Genomic DNA, 25,803 nt, shown 5'->3' with positions numbered 1-25,803 from the left:
ATCAGATCAGCCCTGACCTTATTGAATGGTGAAGCAGGCTTGAGGGGCTGATTGGCCTCCTCCTGCTCCTAATTCATGGGCAGGATTTTGCCCCTGACTGGGTGCTCGGCGGGGGCGGGCGGTGCGGGGGGGTCGGGAAGCCGACTGCTGCCCACGTTCGGTTCCACACCACGATTTCACGCGAGTGGGCCAATTAGGGCGGGCCTGCACACTGAGCATAATATTCTGCCCCATATGTTCGTATGTCCCATTGCCTTAGTGGCTAAGTGGTGCTTCTGTTCCCTCAGAGGTTAGGCTATATGGTGCAATAGATTTGAGTTAATCAATCTCAGCTAAGACAGCAGCAGAGGTACACGTTTGACTTAACTGCCCCTTTAAGTGAGGAAAAGAAGAATCAATCAAAATTCCTGCAGTCAATTCAGTGATCCCTACTAGAAGTAGACATGATCGGAAATCAGGTGAAGACTGGTTTGAGCTCAGCCAAAATCGCTTCCATGGAGGAAATAATCAGCATACACTCACTGAGAAAGCTCACACATAAAGAATAGGCACTTGGGACAGGTTACCATTGCTGACACACTATAAACACAGCATGAGTCACCAGTTTCCAGCGAGCGGCAGCAGAGAAAGTCCATTCTAACAAAAGAAAAGCGAATTCGTTGAGCTCTGTTCTCTCTAGCGGCTGTTGCAGTCTGTCTCTGTTTTCCCTCATAAATTGTATTGTTGGCAATACTCCAATCTGGGAATGTATAATGGTGCATGTCCTGAAAGGGATCTGAGGTCAATAAGGTTCAACAATCCAATTACTCCTTTTATAATGAAGCTCACTTCAGATTGCTGTAATAATTTTAAATAAGCTGTAATCAACTGCTTAACTTTCTTTAACCATTTTTCATAGGTTCTCAAAACCCTATTAAAATCATTTGGATAAGAGGTTTTTCACCATTTAACGGAACTTTAGAGGGAAATCATTCCGTCTGATCGTCTAGAATTAGAACAATAAGCAAACATTTTTCTTAGTTATTTACTAACAGTGTATTCTGCCCAGAACTAAAATATGAACTATTGGGCCACACTTGACTACAAGGAGATAATCATCAATTCTATGATTCTTTGTGTTAAGCCTATGTGCTGTAATACAGATAATACAGTGTATTTTAAATGCATCTTCGAATGCTCATGATTAACACTCCACAATGACAATAATGCGCTGCCCCCAGCAATTGGTTTAGTTGTTGTTTGTTTGCATTCTGTGATTGTCCATCACTTTAGTTGTTTAGTTTTTGTGCTTAATATCTGATCTGGCAGTAAATGTAACATTATAACCCAGAGGAACATAAGAATGGAGCCAGAGAAAGGATACTTGGCCCATTGAGCCAACTCCTGTCACAGACTATGTATAATGTATCCCACTTACTTCATGTTATCAATGCTTCTTCCTGGCCCACAAAGGAAAGCAAGTGAAACTCCAGAGCATCTGTCCATTCAAATATCACTGCTACTTAATTCCGGCAGGTTGTTTTCCCACAGATGATAGTTCCTTGGCCCTTTCATGTTAGGTTCCCCTCTCTATCATATTAGCTTACAATGCCTGTGAGTGATATTTTTGTGCATTGAATGGCCTGATTTAAAAAATGTATAATGCTAAAATTAACCAATTGGAATATAGCCACACAGTTACTGTGCCTTAGCCATGGAGCAAGCAAACAAATTCACAGCACAGATGAAGTCCATTTGGCTGGTCACACCTGGATCAACCCTGGTCCTTCATTTGAACTACCTCCTCTAATCCCATTTCCCTGTGCCTCCCCATATTTTATAAAATCATAGACAATATGAATGTTTTCTTTTCTTCTTGTTGATGTAAATACATTTTTGTTTCATAGTCCCATCCATAGCCTTAATCCACATATTGTGGCTGCTGGGCCCCCTTGCCTTGCAATTAAACCATTGCCTTTGAAACTTTCTTCATCACGGGCCAAGCATTTTGATGCCCACTTTCTGTGGCCCAGATGCTTTAGTTTGGGTCTTAGTTTGATATGAGTAAGTTTTAATTAATCCTTCACAAAAATATGCAGCCCACATTCACAGAAACTTTACTCAATTCAGTTTTGTTAACCAATTTGTTTCCATTCTGTCCCATGCAAAAGAAGTTAAGTATGTCAACAGAAGGCAAGTGACACCTTTCTGATTATTATTCCATTTGTAATAATGCACCAGATATTCCACTGGATCAGTTAATGTACTATTTAATGACAGATTTACATTTATAAATGCACTAAATTCTCATCCTGCTTTATAAATCACTCCCTGCTTCACCCTCTGCAATCTAACCTCCTTCAGCTCTATGTCTCAGGCCATGTCCATTAGTCTTTCTATTTTCAACTTCTAAGCATTGCCCTCTGACTCCACCCTACCATCGGTGGCAGAACCATGAACAATATGCAACCTCTTTACTTCAGTCTCATCATCTTGGTAACTCTTCCCTTCCATGATCCACCGTATTAAAAAACCTCTTCAAAACCTGTCTCTTTGAACATTCTGTGCTCATTTCCCCATTGTCTTCTATATTGATAAACATCTACCGCTGTCCTTTGAATCATTTCGGGATACTTCCTATGTTAAAAATGCGATATGAATGCAAGTTGTTATAGTATAATGTGCAATAAATGGAAGAATTTGCATTTCCACAGTGCCTTTCATGATCTCAAGACATCCCAAAGGCTTTGCAGCTAATGAAGTACTTTTGAAGTGTAGTCACTGTTTTAATGTATGAAAACACTTGAACAGTTAGTTATCGCATCTAATTTCAGTCACATTTACCACCCAAATAGCTGTTTCAGTGGATGATTCTGCTGTCCATGCTTTTTGATTTATGAAGAGGTTTGAAGAATAGGAAACACAAAACAGTTCAGGAAGAAGCATCTAGCTCAACTGGCGGGACTCTCTTTGATTGATCTCAACCCCAGCTTCTGGCCTTGTCACCATATCCCTATGCCCATCTCTCTAAATAAAATGCATCCCCATAATAATTCAATAAAAAAAATCTGGAATCAAAAGTCTAATGATGACCATGAAACCATTGTCGATTGTTTTAAAAACCCACCTGGTCCACTAATGTCCTTACCTGGCCTGGCCAACATGTGACTCCTGACCCACAGCAATGGCTGACTTTTAAAATGCCCTCTGAACATAGGCAATTAGAGACGGGCAGTAAATGCTGGCCTAGCCAGCGACGCCCACATCCCGTGGACGAATAAATAAAAAAAGCATTGTTCAGCAGCAGGATCTATTTTATTAGCAAGTCATAAAGTTATAAAAGAATGAAAGGTTGCCGAACAAATTCACTGTTTGGAGATGTGCCACAGGGATGGAATTCTACTCTCCCCGAATCACAGGAGAATGCCTTTCTTAATGAATAGTTTAAGTCCCTGCTAAGGAGGTTGTGAGAACAAGCAGATTTGAAATATGTAATTTCTGAGAAGCCGATTCCATTAATTTTGACGAAAAACAGATATTCTCCCTTTTTTTTGTGAGAGGAGGAATTTCAACCGCCTCCCCTATCATGGCAATGCTAGGAAGATTATCTCAAATCAGGAAGATAGGTCCTTCTTTTCAAAAAGATCTTACCTAAAGATTGCTGAGGAATGAAAGTATTAAAATTTTAATTATGACGTTTAATTCTCTCAACATCAATTTCTCAGTAACACAGTGTTCCCCAGTCAATTTAGCTTTAACTCCCCGAGACCTGGGGTGGAATTTTTCGCTCGGCGTGTGGGTGTGCGCCTGACGTGCTTGAGTGTGAAGTAACGCTTGATGATGTTGGGCGAGCGTCCCGACGTCATCGTGCACCCACGCGATATGTCGGTCGGCGGGCGCATTCGAGAGTCGGCAGCACGCCCGCCGACAATTAAGAGGCCTAATAAGGTCATTAACGTATTAATCAACTGTGATTTTTCACTGCCCATCCAACATTACGGTTGGTGGATGGGCGAATCGACCAGGCGGCCTTTGCCTTTTTGAGGAAATCTTATCCAACGGCGGGATGAGGTTTCTGATATTAATTTTTTTTAAAAAATGTTTGCGTAGAATTTTCAACTGGTATATGCTCCGGCGACTGATTCTGATGCTTGGGCATTTTTTCCCAGTTTTTACAATCTTTATTTTTGGCATTTAAGTTCTTCAGTTCCTTGAGGCAGCTCTCTGCCTTCGGGGAGCTGTCTGTGAGTGCTCTCCCGCGCCCACGCTGACTTCAGCGCTCGCCCTCCTCCTGTCCCCACTCTGGCAGCGATGAGCCTTTCAGCGCATCTTTCACACTGGCTGGCCGATCGTGGTCAGGGCCCCGTTCCGCGGCCATTCCCGGGTCCAACGGGTCTCGGGCACCCGCCAAACTGCAAAGCCTGCCCCTGGGTTTCATGTTTGTGTTAATTCTTAAATTCCAGGCTAGCTCTAAACAGGTCCATCTACTTAAGTTAGTTAAGTTTTCGCAAGAACCTTTACAAGTGGCCACACTCCCAGCAGCTGTAAAGGATCCTACGTGAAATGGATGTGGGCTCAATCTAATTCTGAACTGGCACAAGCCTGCAAGGATGAAAAGAAAATAGAAATGTAACAAGGTTTGTCTGCGACCCAGCAGGAATCCAAAAATGAAATGCTTCAGCAATGTGATCACTGCCGAAGAGACACTGATATTACCAAAAATGTCCTACAATATTTCTGTGCAATGACACGATGCAGGCCCTTATCTAATTGGACCATCAATCAGAGTTGCCATACTGAAACACAAAGGGAGGAATTTTTGCATTGGGCGATGGTTCAAAACATTGGTCAGCTCCACTGCTCATTAACCCCCTCTCCTGATTTTTGGTTCCGGTCAGGTCAATGGAAATTAAAGTCAGGAGAAGTGTTTAACGGGTGGCTGAGCGGACCAATAACACATCTTTTACTCTATCGTCTCAAGTCAAAATTCCCCCATAGTTTTGGTTACATCAAAGAAATACAGTTATTGTCTACCAACTTTGCCTTGCCAATTTTTCTTAGTGACCTGCATGGTAAATTTTCAGCGAGGTTTCCTGAGTCTGCTAAAGCTGGGTCTTTGTGCTCATTCAGTTAGGGGTCGACTAAGCAGGATGTCTCTATTTCCTGATGAGGCATAAGGAAATAATATGCACATATAATGTAGCATCTTATTATGTCCTGAAGAACTTTTTCAGCTAAATGATCACTATTAAATTCCAGTCACTGTTATGTTAGAGGAAAGAGCAAATGATGTGTGATCACACAATCTGTTTTTGATGATGTTGATTAAAAGGAAATTAGGCACTATAAAGAAAAAAAAGAACATGCATTTAGATAGCACTTTTCATGACCGCCAGATGTATCAATGCCCTTTTCAGCCAATGAAGCGCTCTCTAAAGTTTAGTCGCTGTAGGAATGTAGGAAACTTGGCAGCCGATATGTGCACAACAAACCTCCACGAACAGCATTGTGACAATGACCAGATAATCTTTATCTGTGATGTTGATTGAAGGACTAATATTAGTGAGGATGCTGGGGATAACTCCCCTGTCCTTCCAAATAGTGCTATGGGAATCTTTTACATCCACCCAACAGGCAGATGGCAGCTCGATTTAACGTCTCATCCAAAAGGTGGAACCACCGACAGTGCAGCACTGCTTCAGTGCTACGCTGGCGTGTCAGCCTTAATTTTTGTGCTCAAGCCCTGGAATGGGACTTGAACCTGGATAGTTGTGAATCAGAAGTGAAAGTGCTACCAACTGAACCACAGCACTGCTCCATGCTTTTCTTCAAATAGAGTCACAGAATTTTTTAAGACCATATTACTGTGTAGATAATGCTTTGCTTTAATGGCTGGTGCAAAATTCAGCACCCCCAAACAATGCAGTACTCCTCAGTATTACACCAAACAATGTAGTACTCCTCAGTATTACACCAAACAATGCAGTACTCCTCAGTATTACACCAAACAATGCAGTACTCCTCAGTATTACACCAAACAATGCAGTACTCCTCAGTATTACACCAAACAATGCAGTACTCCTCAGTATTACACCAAACAATGCAGTACTCCTCAGTATTACACCAAACAACGCAGTACTCCTCAGTATTACACCAAACAATGCAGTACTCCTCAGTATTACACCAAACAATGTAGTACTCCTCAGTATTACACCAAACAATGCAGTACTCCTCAGTATTACACCAAACAATGCAGTACTCCTCAGTATTACACCAAACAATGCAGTACTCTTCAGTATTACACCAAACAATGCAGTACTCCTCAGTATTACACCAAACAACGCAGTACTCCTCAGTATTACACCAAACAACGCAGTACTCCTCAGTATTACACCAAACAACGCAGTACTCCTCAGTATTACACCAAACAACACAGTACTCCTCAGTATTACACCAAACAATGCAGTACTCCTCAGTATTACACCAAACCATGTAGTACTCCTCAGTATTACACCAAACAATGTAGTACTCCTCAGTATTACACCAAACAATGCAGTACTCCTCAGTATTACACCAAACAATGCAGTACTCCTCAGTATTACACCAAACAATGTAGTACTCCTCAGTATTACACCAAACAATGCAGTACTCCTCAGTATTACACCAAACAATGCAGTACTCTTCAGTATTACACCAAACAATGCAGTACTCCTCAGTATTACACCAAACAATGCAGTACTCCTCAGTATTACACCAAACAATGCAGTACTCCTCAGTATTACACCAAACAATGCAGTACTCCTCAGTATTACACCAAACAATGCAGTACTCCTCAGTATTACACCAAACAATGCAGTACTCCTCAGTATTACACCAAACCATGCAGTACTCCTCAGTATTACACCAAACCATGCAGTACTCCTCAGTATTACACCAAACAATGCAGTACTCCTCAGTATTACATCAAACAATGTAGTACTCCTCAGTATTACACCAAACAATGCAGTACTCCTCAGTATTACACCAAACAATGCGGTACTCCTCAGTATTACACCAAACAATGCAGTACTCTTCAGTATTACACCAAACAATGCAGTACTCCTCAGTATTACACCAAACAATGTAGTACTCCTCAGTATTACACCAAACAATGTAGTACTCCTCAGTATTACACCAAACAATGCAGTACTCCTCAGTATTACACCAAACAATGCAGTACTCCTCAGTATTACACCAAACAATGCAGTACTCCTCAGTATTACACCAAAGTTTTAGACCCATCTTCTTGAACCCACAAACTTTTGACTTAAAGGTGAGAATACTACCAACTGAGCCAAACTGACACTTAGCAAGCTGGCCTGAGCTGGTTCTGCTGCTGTCTTGTGTCTTTGGGCACAAACCAAAGCACAGAAATAATTTTAGATTTGTCACATTAATCAGCAGTTTAGAAAGAAAGGGAAAATAAACAGCTCTTTAAACATGACGTAACCTTTTTACATCACTAACCCCCAGGTAGCACTGTATCTCTCATCACTTTCTCTGTACTGCATTGTTACTGCAGGATGTTCAATGTTTCTTTACATTTTAAGTTGCTAACTTTGCTTTAAATTGTGCTGCCGAGCAATGAATTCACCTATTTTCTAAGAGATCTTGAATAGCTCAGTGTGCTACTGTATTTATTTGTTAAATGGCACTGAACATCTGTGCACATTGCAATTGTATAATTGTGTCTGTATTTAACATTTGGCACAGCTTTGTGAATTCATGAAGCTTGTTTAGTGATTTCAATGCATTCAAATATCTTGTTCAAAAATAAATAGCGACTTGCTGAAGAGTTGAAAAGTGGGCTGGCTATGACATAAAACAGGTCTGTTTGTTTTTCTGAGGTGTTGAAGCCACAGGTTTTACCAAGAGAATTTTAAACTCTTAGCCCTCAAATGCTTTCTGCTAGACTCTTTTACCTTCAACCTGAACAGCTACGCTTGAACTGATCTATCTATGATGTATGGAGCACTGGCATATACCCAATTAACAATTTACATACCTCAAGCCAGTTAAGCAACTTACCCGTTTACTTCCCGAGTTTATGGAAATTGTTTTCAGGTGTCTTTCTTGAACAACTAACTCCTCACATTACACACAGGATAAACACCAGACTGCTGTGCACTGACTGTTTTTACTGAGATGTTAAAATGAAACTTAAAATGTATCCTAACCTTTAAAGTCAACTGGACATACATTCAGGAAAGAATTACGAATTTTGATCCATGAATTTGTGATGGGTAAGTCATGTTTGCCTAAGTGCAGTTGTATTTTTGAGGAGGCCACAAACATAGTGGATAAGGGAATGTTGATGGATGTTATCTATCTGAACGTCCAAAAGGGACAAGGCTCCACATAAGAGATTATTAGCAAAAATGGTAGCGCACAGAGTTAGAGGCGAATTCTTGACATAAGTTATAAATTGGTTAAGAAGGCAAAGAGTAGGGAAAAAGGGCACATACTCTGATTGTCAGTGTTGTAAGATGTTGTGTGTAGTTTGATAGGTCTATGGAAGAGATTTTGAGTCTTGTATAGTTTAACAGTAAGTGTTTATTAACTACTAATAACTATATACATATAAACAGTAAAAGGTCTAAGCTAGGAGCTGTCTCCATGCTTGCCCCTACACATGTCTTTGTCCAGTACAAGACTGCCCTTTAGATTTGTATCTTGCGTTCCTTTACATCACAGTGTGGGTGGTACTGTACTCAGTCCCACACTAACCCTTTCTATGCCAGACTGTTATACTGCAGGCAAGATGTGAAGTGGAGTTCCCCAGGTATCTCTATTGGACCCGGCTTTTCATCCTATTTCTCAATGATTTGGATAAAGGAGTAGAAAGTCGTATATCCAGGTGATACTAAATGTGGAGAAAGTGCCCTGGATGGTTGGATTTTCAGTCCAGGGGTGTGGGGGATGGGTGTTAGGAGGACACTGGCTCAGTGCCCCTGGAAAGGGTTCAGGGTTAGTCACAATGGCTGCCGGGTGTGGAGGTGGACTGGGAGAAAGACTGGCCTCGGTGATCCAGGACTTTATCACAGCTGTTAAAAAACAAACAGAAGATATCCCTCCAGCCCACACCCCACACCACCCCTCCCACACACTCCCCATGCCCATCTATGCCGCCTCATGCCACCTACCCAGTCTCTATGGCCCCTCTTATTCTCCATGCCAGCCCATGCCCCTCAACCAACAAATCAGATCTTTTTTAAATGGTGAAAAATTAGGTACTGTGGAAGAGCAAAGAAACTAAATGACTAAAACCTACTGGTACAAAAAACTATCAAAAAGGCTTGCAGAAGGCTGGCCTTCATGTGGGGGCCCAGGCTTATGCTTTGGGAACAGGGACTCAAATCCCACCATGGAAGCTGGTGGTCCTCCTCCTTCAGGTACCACACCCTGAGAGGTCAGTGGTGACCATGGACTGCCATTGGATGGTCCATGGTTATACTTGGCAGTGTATTGCTGTTACCTACTGCCTGCCATCAGGCATATTGGAAGAATCTGCAGGCTGATAATCAACGTGACTGGCCACATTATGAACATACCTTCTGTGACCATCAAGTCCTTAAGTGGGACTTGAACCCAGAGCTTCTGGCCCAGAGGTAGGGATGCTACCACTGTGCCATAAAACCTCCTGGTGGTCAGATACCAGCCAGATGTTAAGGGAGTGAAGCCATTTTTAAAAGGTGCTAGGTTATCAGCAGGAGCCTTGCTGACAATGCACGGGGAGTCAATGGCACCTTGAACTTGTGGGTTTCCTGCAATGACGAGAAATCCTATTGTAGTATAAGTGTGTTCAGTCAGAGCAAGGGTTAATGTGGGACTGGAGAACAGTACTACTCACTGTATGATGTAGAGAGTCACATGGTGGCAGACTGTGTGTAGTAGAGTCTGGAAGGAGTCAGCATGGAGACAGCACCCTTGCAGGGTTGTACCTTGGAGATGTACATAGCAATGGGTTACCAATAAACAATTTATGTTCAACCATACAAGCCTTCAGACGTCTTCATGAGATACCAAACAACTTTCAACATGGTGGCAGTGAAGGATGGACCCTGAAATCCCAGAGAAGCTGGTGATGGAACCCAGAATCTCAGAGCATGAAGAAGTAAAGAAACTGAAGCCTGACCTGAGAGAAGTGCACCTAAATTGAAGACCCAATTGAAATCGCCTAAAAAGAAATTGAAGACACAGTTGGAGATTGCCATAAAAAAAAAGCTCCATTGTAGACGTGGAGGCTGAAGGGCTGCACGAGGGCATGTTGAGGTCCATTGCCAGACCTTATTGAATGCAGACTCAATGGATCTAGCTAGATCAAAAAGACTGAGCAAAATTCAGAAAAGTGGAAAAAAAAGGCTGAGAGGCAGCAGAAGAATCTACTGTGCAAATGAAAAGAAAAACCTGAGTGAACACAATCAAATGACCTAGCCAAATCACAAGAATGGTGAGCAAAATACAGTAAAAAAAAGTTGAAATTACCTTTAAAACAGACGGCTATCAGGATCAGCACATCCATATTGCAGCTGCAGGAAAGTTGCAGCAATGGGTTCACAGCCGGCACCAGAACATTTGGTGGCCGAGCTCAACTGAATGGAAAAAAAAAGCTTTCAAAGAAATGGCAGGCAGAGCTAAAAATATTGCCCTCCAGTTGATTCCCTGGCTTTGAGGAGCAAGTGGCTGGCCCAAGCAACTTGTTTTGACGTTTCCTGGAGAATCAATTAGTTTCCAAAAAATGGCCCCATTGGTGCAGTGGGAGCCCACTGAAATCCGACAAAGCACAGGAAGTGCACAGAGAGAGAGAAAACGGCAGCTGCGGGGCCATCTTACACAGTTTTTAAAAAACAGCCATGGGTAGTAAAAAAACTACCAGACCAGTTTAGGCTCCCAGAAATATGATAGGGTCCCCCTTGTCCTCACTTATCACCCCACTAGCCTCCGCATTCAAAGGATCATCCTCCGCCATTTCCGCCAGCTCCAGCATGATGCCACCACCAAACACATCTTCCCTTCACCCCCCCCGGCGGCATTCCATAGGGATCGTTCCCTCCGGGATACCCTGGTCCACTCCTCCATCACCCCCTACTCCTCAACCCCCACCTATGGCACCTCCCCATGCCCACGCAGAAGATGCAATACCTGCCCCTTCACTTCCTCTCTCCTCACCGTCCAAGGGCCCAAACACTCCTTTCAAGTGAAGCAGCATTTCACTTGCATTTCCCCTAACTTAGTCTACTGCATTCGTTGCTCCCAATGCGGTCTCCTCTACGTTGGAGAGACCAAACGCAAACTGGGCGACCGCTTTGCAGAACACCTGCCATCTGTCCGCAAGAAAGACCCAAACCTCCCTGTCGCTTGCCATTTTAACACTCCACCCTGCTCTCTTGCCCACATGTCTGTCCTTGGCTTGCTGCATTGTTCCAGTGAAGCCCAACGCAAACTGGAGGAACAGCACCTCATCTTCCGACTAGGCACTTTATAGCCTTCCGGGCTGAATATTGAATTCAACAACTTTAGATCTTAAACTCCCTCCCCCCATCCCCACCCCGTTTCTTCCCCCTCCCTTTTGTTTTTTTCAATAATTTATATAGATTTTTCTTTTCCCACCTATTTCCATTATTTTTAAATCTACAACTAATACCTTGTCAGTCTTTCCACCCCACCCCCACTAGAGCTGTACCTTGAGTGTCCTGCCATCCATTCTTAATTAGCACATTTTCTTAGATAATATCACCACCTTCAACACCTCTTTGATCCTTTTGTCTGTGACATCTTTTGATTATCTGCTCCTATCACTGCTTGCTTGTCCCTACAACCACCCACCCCCTCAACTTCTCTCTCCACACCCCCCACACCAACCCACGCCCCCCCCCCCCCCCCCCCCTCCACCCCTCACCCCCAGCTTATATTTCAGCCCTCTCCTAACTAAACTCAGTTCTGCTGAAGGGTCATGAGGACTCAAAACGTCAACTCTTTTCTCCTCCGCCGATGCTGCCAGACCTGCTGAGTTTTTCCAGGTAAGAAAATAAACAGTTGAAAGAACAGTTGATTTTCCTTCAAGATCAAATGCAAAAGGAATACATAACCTTGCAGCTGCATGAAGAAATAGAGACTGTCTTGAACAGCAGAATGGAAGAACAGCAGAATAAACTTGACGAGATTCTGTTGAATTACAGAAAACTCAAGGTGAAGCAATTGAACTTCACAAAAAAAAAAAAAACCTGTTGAAGGACCTTCACATGCTATAAGGATCCCTCAGGGCCAAGCCTGTTCCTCTGGAAAATTACAAAGAGAAGAAAATGAATTTAATGTCATTCTGAATGAACTGAAGAACCAGTTGGCAGAGAAGACTCAGCAATGTTTCATATTCCAGGAGGAAGTCAAGAGGTACAAGAAAGAGACTGAAGAGCTGAAGAACCAGCTGAATGGAAAAGAGTGGCATTGAAAGGCAAAGCCGTAGAACTTTCCAAGCTACAAGCAGATAATGAACCCACAAGTATTGCAATTACAGAACTGAAACAAGTTTAGACTTCACTGGAGACTTACCTGGCCAACAGAGGAACCAAAATGAAGGACAAGGACAAAGCTCTGCTGCAGACAGATAACGGAAAGACAGGAAAAAGATTGGGAGATGGTAAACCTGCTGCTAAAGCTCAAGGAACTAGAAAAAAATACGCTGGATGCATCAAATATACTGAGAACCATTGAGTTGCTGGAAAATGACATGGCTGAAATGAAAATGAAGAACCTGGAATGTCAAGAGAAAGTTGAACACTTGCATGAGAAAGTAAAAGTTCTCAGAAAAGAGCATGAAGAGTCTCAGATACAACTAACAGAAGTTAAATTAAGAAATGTGAGCCTGAAGGACAGCACACTGGAACTCAGCTCCGCCAAGGATAAACTGTTCAGTGTAGAAAACAATCTTTCACCTACGGAAGATGAGTTTGACTAAATGTTGCGTCTTAATCGTGCAAAGAACAATGAAATACTTGAACTTTGATTCAGTCTGAAGAACAGTAAAGATGAGGTGCATGGTATGGAAGAGCAAATCCAGACTATAAAAGCAGGAAGAGAAAATTCTAAGGAACAGATTGAGGATCTAATGGGTGATTTGAAAGAGCCTAAGGAGCTGTCAGTGACCGTGGAAGCAATGCTCCAAAAGGAACTGAATTCCCAGGTGAAGTTGTTAAGCTTGTATGGATAACTCTGAGACAAACTGAACTTACCAGAGTAGTTGCTGAGCTGAATGAAAAGATTCATAATATTGAAAAAAAGATTGGAAAATAAGAGAGTAAACAAACATTTGGCTGAAATTGTGAAACAAGTGGAAATGAAGGTTCCAGTTTGAAACGTCAACGTCTAGCAAGAACAGGGCCGAACCCACGGACAAAGAAAATCCAAGTCCTCTCCAGGAATGTAGGAGTGAGCATTCCCTTCGAAAGGAATGGGACAAAATCACAGTGTCCAAACACAGCAGGCGGGTTGTCGATAAAGGGAAATGCAACTCAAAGAAGTGCAAAAAGGCAAATCAAACGGAGCCAAACAAGTGCCAGAAACACAGAGTACGACAATTTCAATGCCAAACCAACAAAGTCAACCCAAAACAACTGAGACTATCATTCACCCAAACATGACAGAACAAAATCTGGAAGAATTGCCCAGCCTCCAGACCGTCTGAATTTATAAAGTCAGAGACTTGAGGTGGGGGTGGGGGGGGTGGTGGGGGGAAAGAAGGAGTAGCAAGTAAAGATTATATTGCAAATATATTTGAGTAAGGACTTGGGAGGAGGTGTAGTATAAGAATATTCAGGCAGAGCAAGGTTTAATATGGGGCTGGAGAGGGCGTATCACCCTAGGTATGTAGCAAGCCACATGATGGGAGACTGTGTGTAGTAGAGTCTGGAAGGAGCTAGCGTGCAGACAGGACCCATTCAGAGCAGTACCTTGGAGGTGTGTATAGTAATGGATTACCAATAAACAGTCTATGTTCAAACATACAAGCCTCCAGATCTCTTACTGTGACACCAGACAACCTTACAACACACATAACCCTCTCCTGCTGGCATCTGGAGTTCACGGGCAATGCAATGAAATTATTAGCTCTGGTAAAGAGTTTGCCAGTGACCTGCTTTATGCAGGAATGGACCGCAGCCTGATTGATGTTGCATAAGTTTCCAGCTGCTGCCTGATAAACAGAAATTCAGGGCTGCAGTCACCTTATCTAACACACACTGCGCATTGCCAGCTGTGGTCATGGTTCCTGATATAGCATTCCAAGATCTGTACAATAGCATCTTTTGGGAACTGTAATCTTCTATACTGCTGTTTACTGAAGTTTCAATAGCTGATTCTGACCCTATGAGCACACTGAGGCCTCCATTGTTGGACTCGTTGAAGGAACATGTGTTATTCCCCACTGCCCCCGGTCATCCTCTTCTGCAGATGTGGTTATATTGTTCCCATTTTTCAATACTAGAACCACCTCAGTATGCCAAGAGAATGGTTGAGGTGGCTAAAAAGTACAATTCAGCCAGAAAGCATTCTCAATAAACTCGTCCAACACTCTAGACAGATGCCAATGATCTGATGAATTGTCGGCAAGTGCCCTCTTAAATGTCACTGGAAGTGTTGAATTCTGACCTGTACTGTGCAGAAATGCTGAGTTGGTCCAGACAGGAGCCATACTAAAAGTCATCAAAGCAGTATCCAGGGGAAGAATTTTCCCCCCGTTGGGGGGGAAGTTCAGGAGCGTGTGCATGCGAGTGCGCCTCCGATTGGCCAATTAAGGCCCGCCCAGCATGACCTCCGCAAGGAAGTGCTATGCGCTCCCTGTGCGGGGGTGGGGGATTCCCTGAGATGGGAGTGCGCTCTTCTGCGCATGTGCACGAAAGAGTGCACTCATCTCTCTGAGGCTAAGTGCTGCCTCAGGGAGATCGGCGCCAAATTTAAAAATGGTACTTGTAGAGAAATGAAATTTCCCTGACATGACCCCTCATGTGACACTGTCACATGAGTTGGGACATGTCCATCACTTTTAAGTAAACTTTTATTAGATTTTTAAAAACCTACTTGAAACCTCATCCTGCCCGTGGATGAGGTTTCATGCTTTTTCTGAAGCCCGCCAGGGCTCCCAGCCTGCCCGCCAACCTTAAAGTTGGCCTTTTAAATGGCCTCAATTGGCCGTTGACAGGTCGGCGGGCGCACAACTGATTTGGCTGAGCCCCACCGATCTGAAAATTGAAATGATGCGGGGTGATGTCGGGAGTTCTGCCCAACGTCATCCCGCATCATTTTACACGTCAGCAAGCGGGCCCCGCTGCCCGGTCGCCGACCTCAATATCCTGCCCCAGGTCATATTAATGTAGGACCCTGATTGGCTTTAATGGGGCTCCCATTAGTTGTAGGCAGCTGCTAAGGCCATCAATGAATGCTGATAACAGTGGCAACCCTGTGCTCCTTGTAAATCCTGTGCTCTGATTTTTGATACCGTTATCAAAACCACCCGACAATGGGGAAGGAAATTGTCCCTATTGTGTCTAGTGTCAAGTATAGCACATAGTTCCGGCACATAGAGCCTGCCAGAACTGCTTCCCATGCAGGCACATTGAAAGCATTTACTGGCCAAAGTGATTCAGTTTCAATTTAAAAGGGAGTTATTCAACACACATCCCTGCTCACCCCTCCTAAGTTTTCACATCTGCAGAGCAGCGGCCTAGTCTGGCTGGACTGTAATGAAAATCATTCCTCCCTGCTAAATGTAAAAAAAAGTACAAAAACATTTGGTCATATTTGAAATGTAGAGTTATACTTTTAGATAGTGATCTTTTTTTAATTCCTGTTGTCCTGGCTATAAGCTTTAACTATTTTGTAGTTGAAATATGAAGGCTATAGCTTTCAAATATTTAATCATTCTTGTGGGAACAGCCTTGCATCATGTGATTTCTGTTAACTTCAATTGAGTCCGCCATAAATATTTCACATAAACTCCCCCCATCTTGAATAAATCATCCTTATCTCAAAATAAAACGAGAAGCTTTTTTTTGAAGCTTCGTATTTTATTTGCACTCATGTAATTACTTCTTGCAAACTACAAAGAGGATGAACCTTGTCTCTGTGTGCATTTGGTCTCGTCGAGTCCAGAAACCATGACGACAGACTAGCAAACTGTGAATGATGTGTTTGAAGCCTATTTGTGTCAATAGAGCACTTTGTAAAAGAGTTCAAGTGTGTTAAGTGTCTAGTCAAATATCAGAGAGAAAGGAAGAGAACATGACTGTGTCAGGGATAAACAGAGGGGGCTGCACCAGGAGAGAGTGAGACAGGAACAGGGACAGAAAATATTGGGCCCCGAAAGCGGGGCAGAGGTGAATCAGCAGTTGAGAAAGAATTAGGGGGAAAATATGAGCAAATTAGGAAATATGATTGTGAAACATGAGGGAAGTGAGCAGGGAAAAAACAATGACAGAAACACGGTAATAGGCTTTAGGCTGACTCAGACAGGTTGGTGAAATGGGCAGAAGCTTGGCAGATGGAAGTTAATACAAAGAAGTGTGAAGATCTGTGTAGGCTTAACATAGAAAGACCATATACTATAAATAGCATGACTTTGAAAACTATAAATAATCAGGCTGGCCTTGGTGTCCATATACACAAGTCCTTAAAGGTGGTGGGGTAAGTTGAAAAGTGGCTAAAAATTCATACGCACATGGGTTATAAATAGAGTACAAAAGCAAAGAGACCATGCTAGATGGTTAGTGATTGGTTAAACCTCAACTGGAGTATTGCGGACAATTCTGGGCACCGTACATCAGAAAAGATGTGAAGGCCTCAGAAAGGGTACAGAGAAGGTTTACCAGGATATCATCAGGAATGAGGGACTTCTGTTAGGAGGGCAGGTTGGACTAGCTAGGCTGTTCCTCTTGGAACAGGGAAGATTAAGAGGTGATCTAATAGAGGCTTTCATACTATGAGAAGTTTTGATAGAATAAATAGAGGAAGAATATTCCATCTGGTGATTGGCAATAGGGTCATAGATTCAAAATCGTTAGCATAAGATCTAGAGGGGAGATGAGGAGGAATTTTTTTCACTCACACAGTTGTTGGGATCTTGAACGTTCTACCTGAAATGGTGGTGGAAGCTGATTACGTGAATCATTTTTAAAGGAAGTTGGACAGGGTCTTGAGTGTAAGGAATTTACAGGGTTACAAACAAAAACCAGGGCGTGCAACTGAGTGCGACTGCTCTTCCAAACAGCCAACCCAAGCACGACAGGCAAAATGGCTTCCTTCTGTGCTGTAAGTTTCTATGAATCAGTGTGAGAGTTAGCATATGAGAACAATCTAGAAAGCTTGTGAGTTGGAGAAAGTGTCCTTCTGTTCAGATTTAGTTTTACATGGCCTGAGACAATCCTCATTGATCTCAAGAGAAGAGATTGAGTGGAGAGAATATCAGGGGCCAGAAGAAGTACAGAAGATGGTGGCACGGGGAGAGAGAGTATGATCCAGGTCTAAAGCGGGAGGTAGCTGAGAGGGCGAATGTGATCCAGATAGGAAGATGGGCCCCATTCTCCTCCTTCTGTTAGACCTGGATCACATTCTGCCCCTCTCCCCCTGCACCCATCTTACACTTGCCTGTGTTCTCCCTCTCCTCATCCCCCAACCCAACCCACTTTCCACCTGAGCCACATTCTCCCCCTGTAAACCTGGATCAAACCCGTGACAATGAAGGACAGCGAGATGATTTCTCGGCAAGCAAGACACATGTACTGCAAGTGACACCAGTGAACTGGACAAAGTCCGGGTGCACTGACATGGTTCAAGGTGACACCTTGCCCCACAATTTCTAGTCAATAACCCTTCTAACAATCCATAATCCACAAATGCCCCATCAGTCATGCAGCTCTCAGTCAGTTGGAGAGATTAGTGACGGTGTGGATACTCCTGCATTTCGGCCGAGCCATGGTGTCACCCTATATCCGGCCGGCTCACTTGTTGAATTCCTTCTCAGTGCATGCGAAAAACCTTAGGCTCCTCGTTTGATGTTGCTTACTGTACCATCATCCGCGCCCTTTCTCGCTGAATGTAAAGCATCGCACTAAACCAACATAGCCACTCAAATGGTGCAAAATAGTCAATCCTGTCGATTTGTCAAGTTCAGGCTCAGTGTAACAGCTACTGCACACTGCATGATCTTGCAGCTCCCTTTCATGGGGTCACAATTTTATAGGGGCCCACAAGACAACTCACGTCCCATGAATAAATAAATAAAGAATTAATCCAAAAGGAACATTGGTGAACAGCTCAGCAGCGTTTGTCTGAATGGCACTATTGCTGATTCCTGCTATCACTCTGCTGACTGAAAGCACAGTACTGCAGATGCTGGAAATTGGATATAAAATAGAGAAACACTCAGCAAAGCAGGTAACATTTGGAGAAAGGAGAAGAGATAGTTTCATGCGCTGGTGAAAGGACATCGACTGGAAACGTTAACTCTGCTTCTGTCTCCATAAGATACTGGCTGACCCCCCTGAACATTTCCAGCATTTCATATAATATCACTCAGTGACAGGGCAGGCTGTACATGGCCTTTTCAGAGTTCTTTTGCTTTTTAAAGCGATCCTCCACATATTTACAGGTAGCGGCTGTTGTCATGGCTGCACTGAAACAGCATGGTGTAGGGAGCAGCAAGCTTTGATGCATGGGTCCCCTGCACGTCACCTGGGATGTTTGCTGTATCCAGTGAACTGGAGTATTTCCCCACTACATGTGGGGTGAATCAGTGGTAATAATCCATCACTATTTAAAAAAAACGGAAAAGGGATAAACCCATTAATTACAGATCAGTCAACACAGTGTCGGTGGGAAACCTTTTGAGCTAATAATCCAAGACAAAATTAGTTAGCATTTGGAAAAGTCAGGGCTAATAATTAAAAGTTGGGGCAGATGTGAAAGGCAAATTAATGTTTGATGAGCATGAATGCTTTGATGAAGTAACAGAGAGGATTGATGAGGGTAGTGTGGTTGTCATGTATGTGGATTTCTAAACAGCACTTGATAAAATACCACATAATAGATTTGTTAGTAAAATGAAAGCCCATGGGATAAAAGAACTGCAAGGATTTAAAATTGGCTGAGGAACAAGAGGCAGAAAGTATCATTGAACAGTTGTTATTCGAACTGGTAGAGTGTGTGCAGTGGTGTCTTGCAAATAGTTGGCATGGGAACAATGGGCTGAGTGGCCACCTCTGTTGTATCAAAGGAGGAAAATATACTGCAGATGCTATACATCTCATATAAAATGCTGCCAACACTCAACATATTGGCAGAGAAACAGAGTTAATGTTTCAAATTCTGATGAAAGGTCATTGACCTGAAAATTTAACTCTGCTTTTCTCTCCTGTCTTGCTGAGTGTAAGTTGAGAGGTAAGTTTTGTTGAGCAAGGCATATTTCATTTAAAGCAGTGGTTCCCAAAATGTTTCCTTGTGCACCCCAATTCAGATTTACCAACCTTTCATGCACCTCTACAGGCTGTTTCTTCTTTAACTACTCCTCTAATGACCGCACGTTTTGTAATTCATTATAATTACACATTACAGGTAAACATATATCAATAATAATAATTTTTGCTTACCATTACTGTGATGGATGAGCTTGCTTGTTGGAGAAGTGCTTGAAGTTGGGAGAAATGGGTGAAAATTTCAGTTGCAAGCTGTTTTCCACACACATATGGTGACAATAATTTGATTTCATTCCAGTGAGTACTGAAAATCCCCTTATACAAAGGTGGGTTGTGACAGATGGCATCAAAGCCTTGGCAGCTTTGTCTTGAAAGCCAAGAATAGTCTGCTTGCATTTAGACCCAAAAATCTGCCAATTGGAGCTTGATCTTGAGCACACCATTAATTTGCTGTGTCAAGGACATCTTGTTCTTTTATGGTCAGCTTATGTGCCTGGAAATTGCAGGACAATTTGAGAAATGGTAGCAAACCCAACTCTTTGCGCTGTCCTTTGGGAGAAAGTAACCAGATAACTGCTGTGCCAGTTCAGCAATAGGTTGTTTGATGTCCCTGATAATGCTGTCCAGCAAGTTTAGCTTGGTCGTCAGGAATTCGTGCAGGCTTGGAAATATTTCAACGTTGTTTTCCTCCAAACACCAAGCCTAAAATTCCAGCTTTTTAATCATGGCCTCAGTTTTGTCCTGGACGTTGAATATTGTCACACTCAGCCCTTGGAGTCGTATATTTAACTCATTTAGGCGAGAGAAAATATCTGAGAAATTGCCCAGACATGAGAGCCAGGCCGCATCATGCAGACGTGCAGAGGGAAGGAAAGGGTGATCTGTGAAGAATAGCTTCACCTCAAAGTGCAATTCAAAGAACCTTGCTACGAGGAAGCCAGCAAATGTCCGTGTGGAGCAACAGATTAACATATTCACTTCCCATTTCTTTACATGGAGCAGAAAAGATGTGTGAATTGAGGGAACAGGTTTTTATAACATTAACCATTCTCATAGCATTGTACAGCATTTCCCTTAAGTTCTTAGTGGCAAATGCCTCCCATGTCTATGTTGTAATGCACCAACGCTGCATTTGGGGGTCACTGCTTCACAAGTGTCACCACTCCACTGTGCTTCCCTGTCATTGGCTTAGCACTGAATCAGTGCAACACATTTTGACCACAAAGTTCCATGTTCAGTGATGAAGCCATGAAAGCAGCAGGAAAATCTCCTCAGCTGTTCAATTAGATAGTGGTTTGTAAAACAAAAGTCCTCTTTATTGACCCTGTGTAAATATACCTAATTTTTGCTCATGTTGCTGAAGATTTTCATCTTGCACTCATCAGGACAAACACAAGAGTACCAAATTTCAAATGATCACAACAATTTACACTACAGGAAAAAAGGGTGCTGGTTGGCTGGCAAGTTGACTCTGATTAGCCAAGGTGTTGCCATGGCGAAAGCAATGGGGAGCTGTAGGCTCCCAAAACTTATTCAAAACTCAAAAATTCAATTCAAAATTCAAAAAAGGAAGGCTAGAACGTATCCCTTTTGTTTGCAGAAAGCAAGTACCTGCATCCTGTGTATGAATGTATCTTGCTTCTAGCAAGTTAAAGTTAGCCACATTAGGAGCTCGGCTGATTATCGCAATTTGGTTGTTATTGTAGCTGTTAGCACACTCGGGATTGTTCAGCAAGCGCTTCCCAATTGCAGAATCACATCTAACCATAGACATTTTGTTTTGAGTTTTGCAAGTGCGGGTTGGTTGAGTACGGTCTGTAAACTGCCTATTACGGACAACCGAAGGAACATGCTGTTTGATTCAATCAGCCAATCACTGAAATGTATAGCCTACGTACAAGCACTGAAATTCATACAAGACATTGCTTAATTGTGTGGTGGTAGCAGAACCTCTTTTTGGGCTGACAGCAGCATCCTGTCAGTGGAAAATACCACTTGGATAGCCACAGCATAGCAACAGTGTGAAATGGCTTGCTTAACCTGTTGTTCATATTTTTGAGATACTTTGCCTTTCTAGGGTAATTGAGGTGGAACGGGCACTTTTCAGGTCTGAATGTGGCAGCCTTTGACCCATTTGTGAGTTTGCATGATACACAGCGAACAATGATTTGATCAGGAAAGCCAATGTCCTGCAGGGGATCTTTGATGTGCTACATTTCTGCACAAAGCTTGCAGGGTGAGCAAATGGCCAGGGCCCTATTTACAAGGTTGCTAATAAGGCCAATCTTATAGCGCATGGAGCTATATGAATCCCAATTTGTAAATTGACCAGTGAAGGTAGGCTTGCATTAGACAGAAGTGGAGAACTCATTAGCAGATTTCTCATTAGTAGCTATATGACTGCTGTTCCTCAAGAGGGAGCCTGTGGTGTCTGCCATTTGAGGCCTTCCATAGCTCATGGGTACCAAAGTTACTGGACTGCTTTATCATCACCTTGAACATTGTTTTAATTTGATTTGTTAAGTTTCCATTTTTTTTATTGTTGCAGTTTATTAGTGATACCCCCTTAAGAAGGGAAATGTTATTACCTCTTTCAATTCATAAACATCTGTGATTGGTTAAATTAAAAGAGTTAGCTAGTAGTTGAATTGATATGAACTTTGACTCAGTAATGTCATTGTAAAATGTCATTGTTGAATAAAGAGGTAATTATGCTTTTAACAGTGCACTAACTTATTACTACTGCTGAACAACCTCTCTGACATTGAAAATTTAATTTTATATTTGTAGAATGTCAAATTTCTACATTATGATAAAAAATTAATAGGTTTTTCATTCATTTTTTCAAAAGTTTGTTTATTAGCAATCTTTATTTTGCTGCCAGTAATGTTTATAAAAGGGAAGGATAATCAGTGTATTTCACTTCATATCATGAAAACAGAATATGCTGGAAAAACTCAGCATGTCTGGCAGCATCTGTGGAGAGAGAAACAGAGTTAATGTTTTGAGTCCATTGCTCTGAAGAAGAGTCATATGAACTCAAAACATTAACTCTTGTTTCTCTCTCCACAGATGTTGCCAGACTTGCTGAGATTTTCCAGCACTTTCTGTTTTTATTTCAGATTTCCAGCCTCTGCAGTTATTTTGCTTTTATGTTTCACTTCCTAGTTTGCTGTCTGTAAGAATTTTTCAGTGTCATTGGTTGCTTAGCCTACTTGATGACCTAACTGTTGCTGGATGTCACATGCCTTGGAATTGTTGCCAGAATCAAATTAACATCGGGCGAGGGGAAATCCTGCCATAGAGATCACTAGATCCTCATAGGCAGTTTCCTTTAAATTCAGCGACAAATGCTGTTGTTTCACCACTGAACTCAAAACCTGGGCCAATAGTTTGTGCTTTCAAAGATTTTAGATGTGGTGCTGGCTTGTGGTGCTTGCTTTGAGGTAGCTTTCACCAGATTTGGAGGCAGAGTGAAAAACAAAACCTGTTCCTTTCAGCTGTTGACTTATTGCAAGAGTTGGTTCCTTGCGTGCTCCAGTTCACTGATCTTAGCTGAGTGGGTGTAGCCATTCAACACACAATATTTTCCTGCGAGTAAATTAATTAATGTCTTTGTCGAAAAGTTAACAGCATGTTTTGATTTCTTTGATCCATGTATATTTACCTCATTTGTTCTTTCTATATTTTTGGGAAAAAAACTTTTAAATAAACATGTCAGGGACTCTTGTTGAACAACTGTTCGCTGTGTGTTTCATGTCTGACTCCCAAATGTGGTGGTGGAACAGTGTACTAGGAGCCAGGGAGCTGAAAATAAACACATGTTCCTTCTCAATCTTTGCTAGAGTGTAACATTTATTTAAGATCAACTGAAGTGGAAGCCAGTTTAGGCTTTTTTAAAAAAACACAGATGGAGTTGAATGCTGATAAAGACCAATTTGGTTAGCCAAGAAATGTTACGATTGCATCAGGACTTCTATAGACTACATCAATCTGTATATTAAAATGAGGACCTAAATGCAGCTAGTGTTTGTTTTGTACTTTGTTATGAGGTCCTGTGATAATTGCAACAAACATATCATCACAGTTCAAATGATTGTCTTACGATGAGCTATTTTAAGGCATGTGTTATCCCATTTCTTTAACTGGGTTAGCAAATGCCAAAGCAGAACTTCATATGAATGCAGTTAACTTCTTCCTCATAAAAAGCACTGAGTCCACTTTCACCCTCTCAGTCTTTCGCCTGCCAATTTAATCTGAATTAAACTGAAGTGTTTTACTATTACTAAATCAGAAACAAATAACTTGTCACTCATGGTATTCAAGCAGCACATTGAAAGCACAGACTGGAGCAGAATGATCCACTTAAGGATATGAGTGAATTCGAAATAAAAAGATATGAAAACAGTGGAATGTAGAGCTCAGATCAGAATCATGCATGTCCAGAGTTTGCACTGTGCTTTAGATGCTGGTGATTAATTAATTCACTTTTCAAAGGAGCACTGATCCATCTGACCTCATACAATAATCCACCGTGCTAAATGCACAAGTACGAGGATCAGTGGCATCCTTTATAACATGTCAAGAATGGGTATTGTAAAATTTCAAAGAACTTATTGGGCCAGGGGTCTGTGATCCAGCCAGCTTGCCCTTTGCAAGGGCACAGGTCAAGTTAATTGGATCAATTTACTGTGACATTTGGAGTTGGTTGGGTCTTTTCATTACTGGCAGACATGACTGTTGTAGGCAGACACATAATTGCTTTGTGGTGCTTTGTTGGTACAGCTAATGTTTATGGCATTTTTGGGCTTCAAAGGGATACCTGTATTTTAACCTTTTATCCCACTTTATAGCTTTACACCACATCCAGAAGATTCAAAGGCATGTTTCCTGTAGCAATTTTCAACTCTCCTAATTTAATAAAAGCTTAATGATTTTATTTATCAAAGCAGTGTTTGCTCCAAAGGATTTCTCTGTGTAAAGATGATCGACCGAGCTTCATCATTCCGTAATGAATTAAGTGGTTAATATTCCTGTTAATGGCCACCTTGTTAATAGTCAAAATGTTCATTTAAAGATATTACACATCATTTTACTTTGATCTTCAAAATTTGTTCTTTTTTAATTGAAGTATTGATTCATGCTAGAGTACAACCTCAAGAACACCACAAATGAATCTGCTCACCAATGTGTCAGTCATCCAGGGAGGTGCATCAGAGTGAACCCAATTCTGTCATTCACTCAACAGCCACACTGGTACATGCCTTACAGTGAGGGTTGATGGATAAAAATCAGGAGCAGTATCCCTGACTGAATTTCCCCTTGTTTCCCTGGGAATGAGAAACCAGTTCTAGCACTTTTATCACTACCTGGTTTTTGACAAACAGAGCCCAGATCATGCATCCAGCCTAGGGGTATAGTCTCAATTTGAATGGGCAGCCATGCTCAAAGCGTGTGCAGGTCAGAGGACATTGCATTGCAGCCCCAACTGTACTCTTTGAGCTTGGCTACAAACTGAGTGAACTTATGCTCTGAGACTTGTCTGGTCTGTAAGACTCATTAATGAACCATATTGTCATCATTCACTCGCTTTGGGAACATTTTAATTTCTTTGTATTATTTCAAAATTATAACATGTTGAGCCAGATATTGGTACATATTGTCCTTGTATTTTAGGCATAAAGTGGACGCAAAGCATATCAATTTAGCGATCGGTCTGCGCCCATTCTGTGCATGCTTTTGTTCCTGCTAAATTCATGGGGTCTACTTTTTAGGCATCCTGGGTTGCCACCCAAAACAATCATTGTGCCACTTCAATATGTCAATTAGAGGTCTAACCACCAATCTAGAGACCTAGGCTGCTGAAGGATGTCTGCGTCAAGTTTATTCACAACGAATGGGGCAGGGGTCAGGATTTTTCCATTGTCTCTGTGTAGGTTTGCCAGCTCTGGTTCAGCGTATTTCAGAAGGTGTTATCTCCTGCCTCCAACAGCCCTGGCCCCGTACTCCCGTCATTGATCCCCTACATGTCCATCCTCGTGGCGCTCCATCCCCACCACAGCCCTCCCCCTGACTTCTGGAAGCAAACAGACTCATTGTTATCCAGCAGTCAATCAAATCAACCTCCTCCCCGTCACCATGTTTTAAATTAATACCCAAAGCGTTCAATGAATTTTTGATTTAAAACACTCTTTTTTTGATTGCCGTCTATGATTTTGTTCCCAGCTGTTGCCTATGGCAGTGTTGCCTGGAGATTAGTCTTTAATTCCTGGAGACTTCAGGGCAAAGCTGGCAAGCTGGCAACGGGAAAGGGAAGTTTTAATTT

This window comes from Cetorhinus maximus, chromosome 4, assembly GCF_964194155.1.
Source record: "Cetorhinus maximus chromosome 4, sCetMax3.hap1.1, whole genome shotgun sequence".
Lineage (NCBI taxonomy): Eukaryota > Metazoa > Chordata > Chondrichthyes > Lamniformes > Cetorhinidae > Cetorhinus > Cetorhinus maximus.
The sequence above is the reverse complement of the archived record's forward strand: the minus strand, read 5'-3'. Positions refer to the sequence as shown.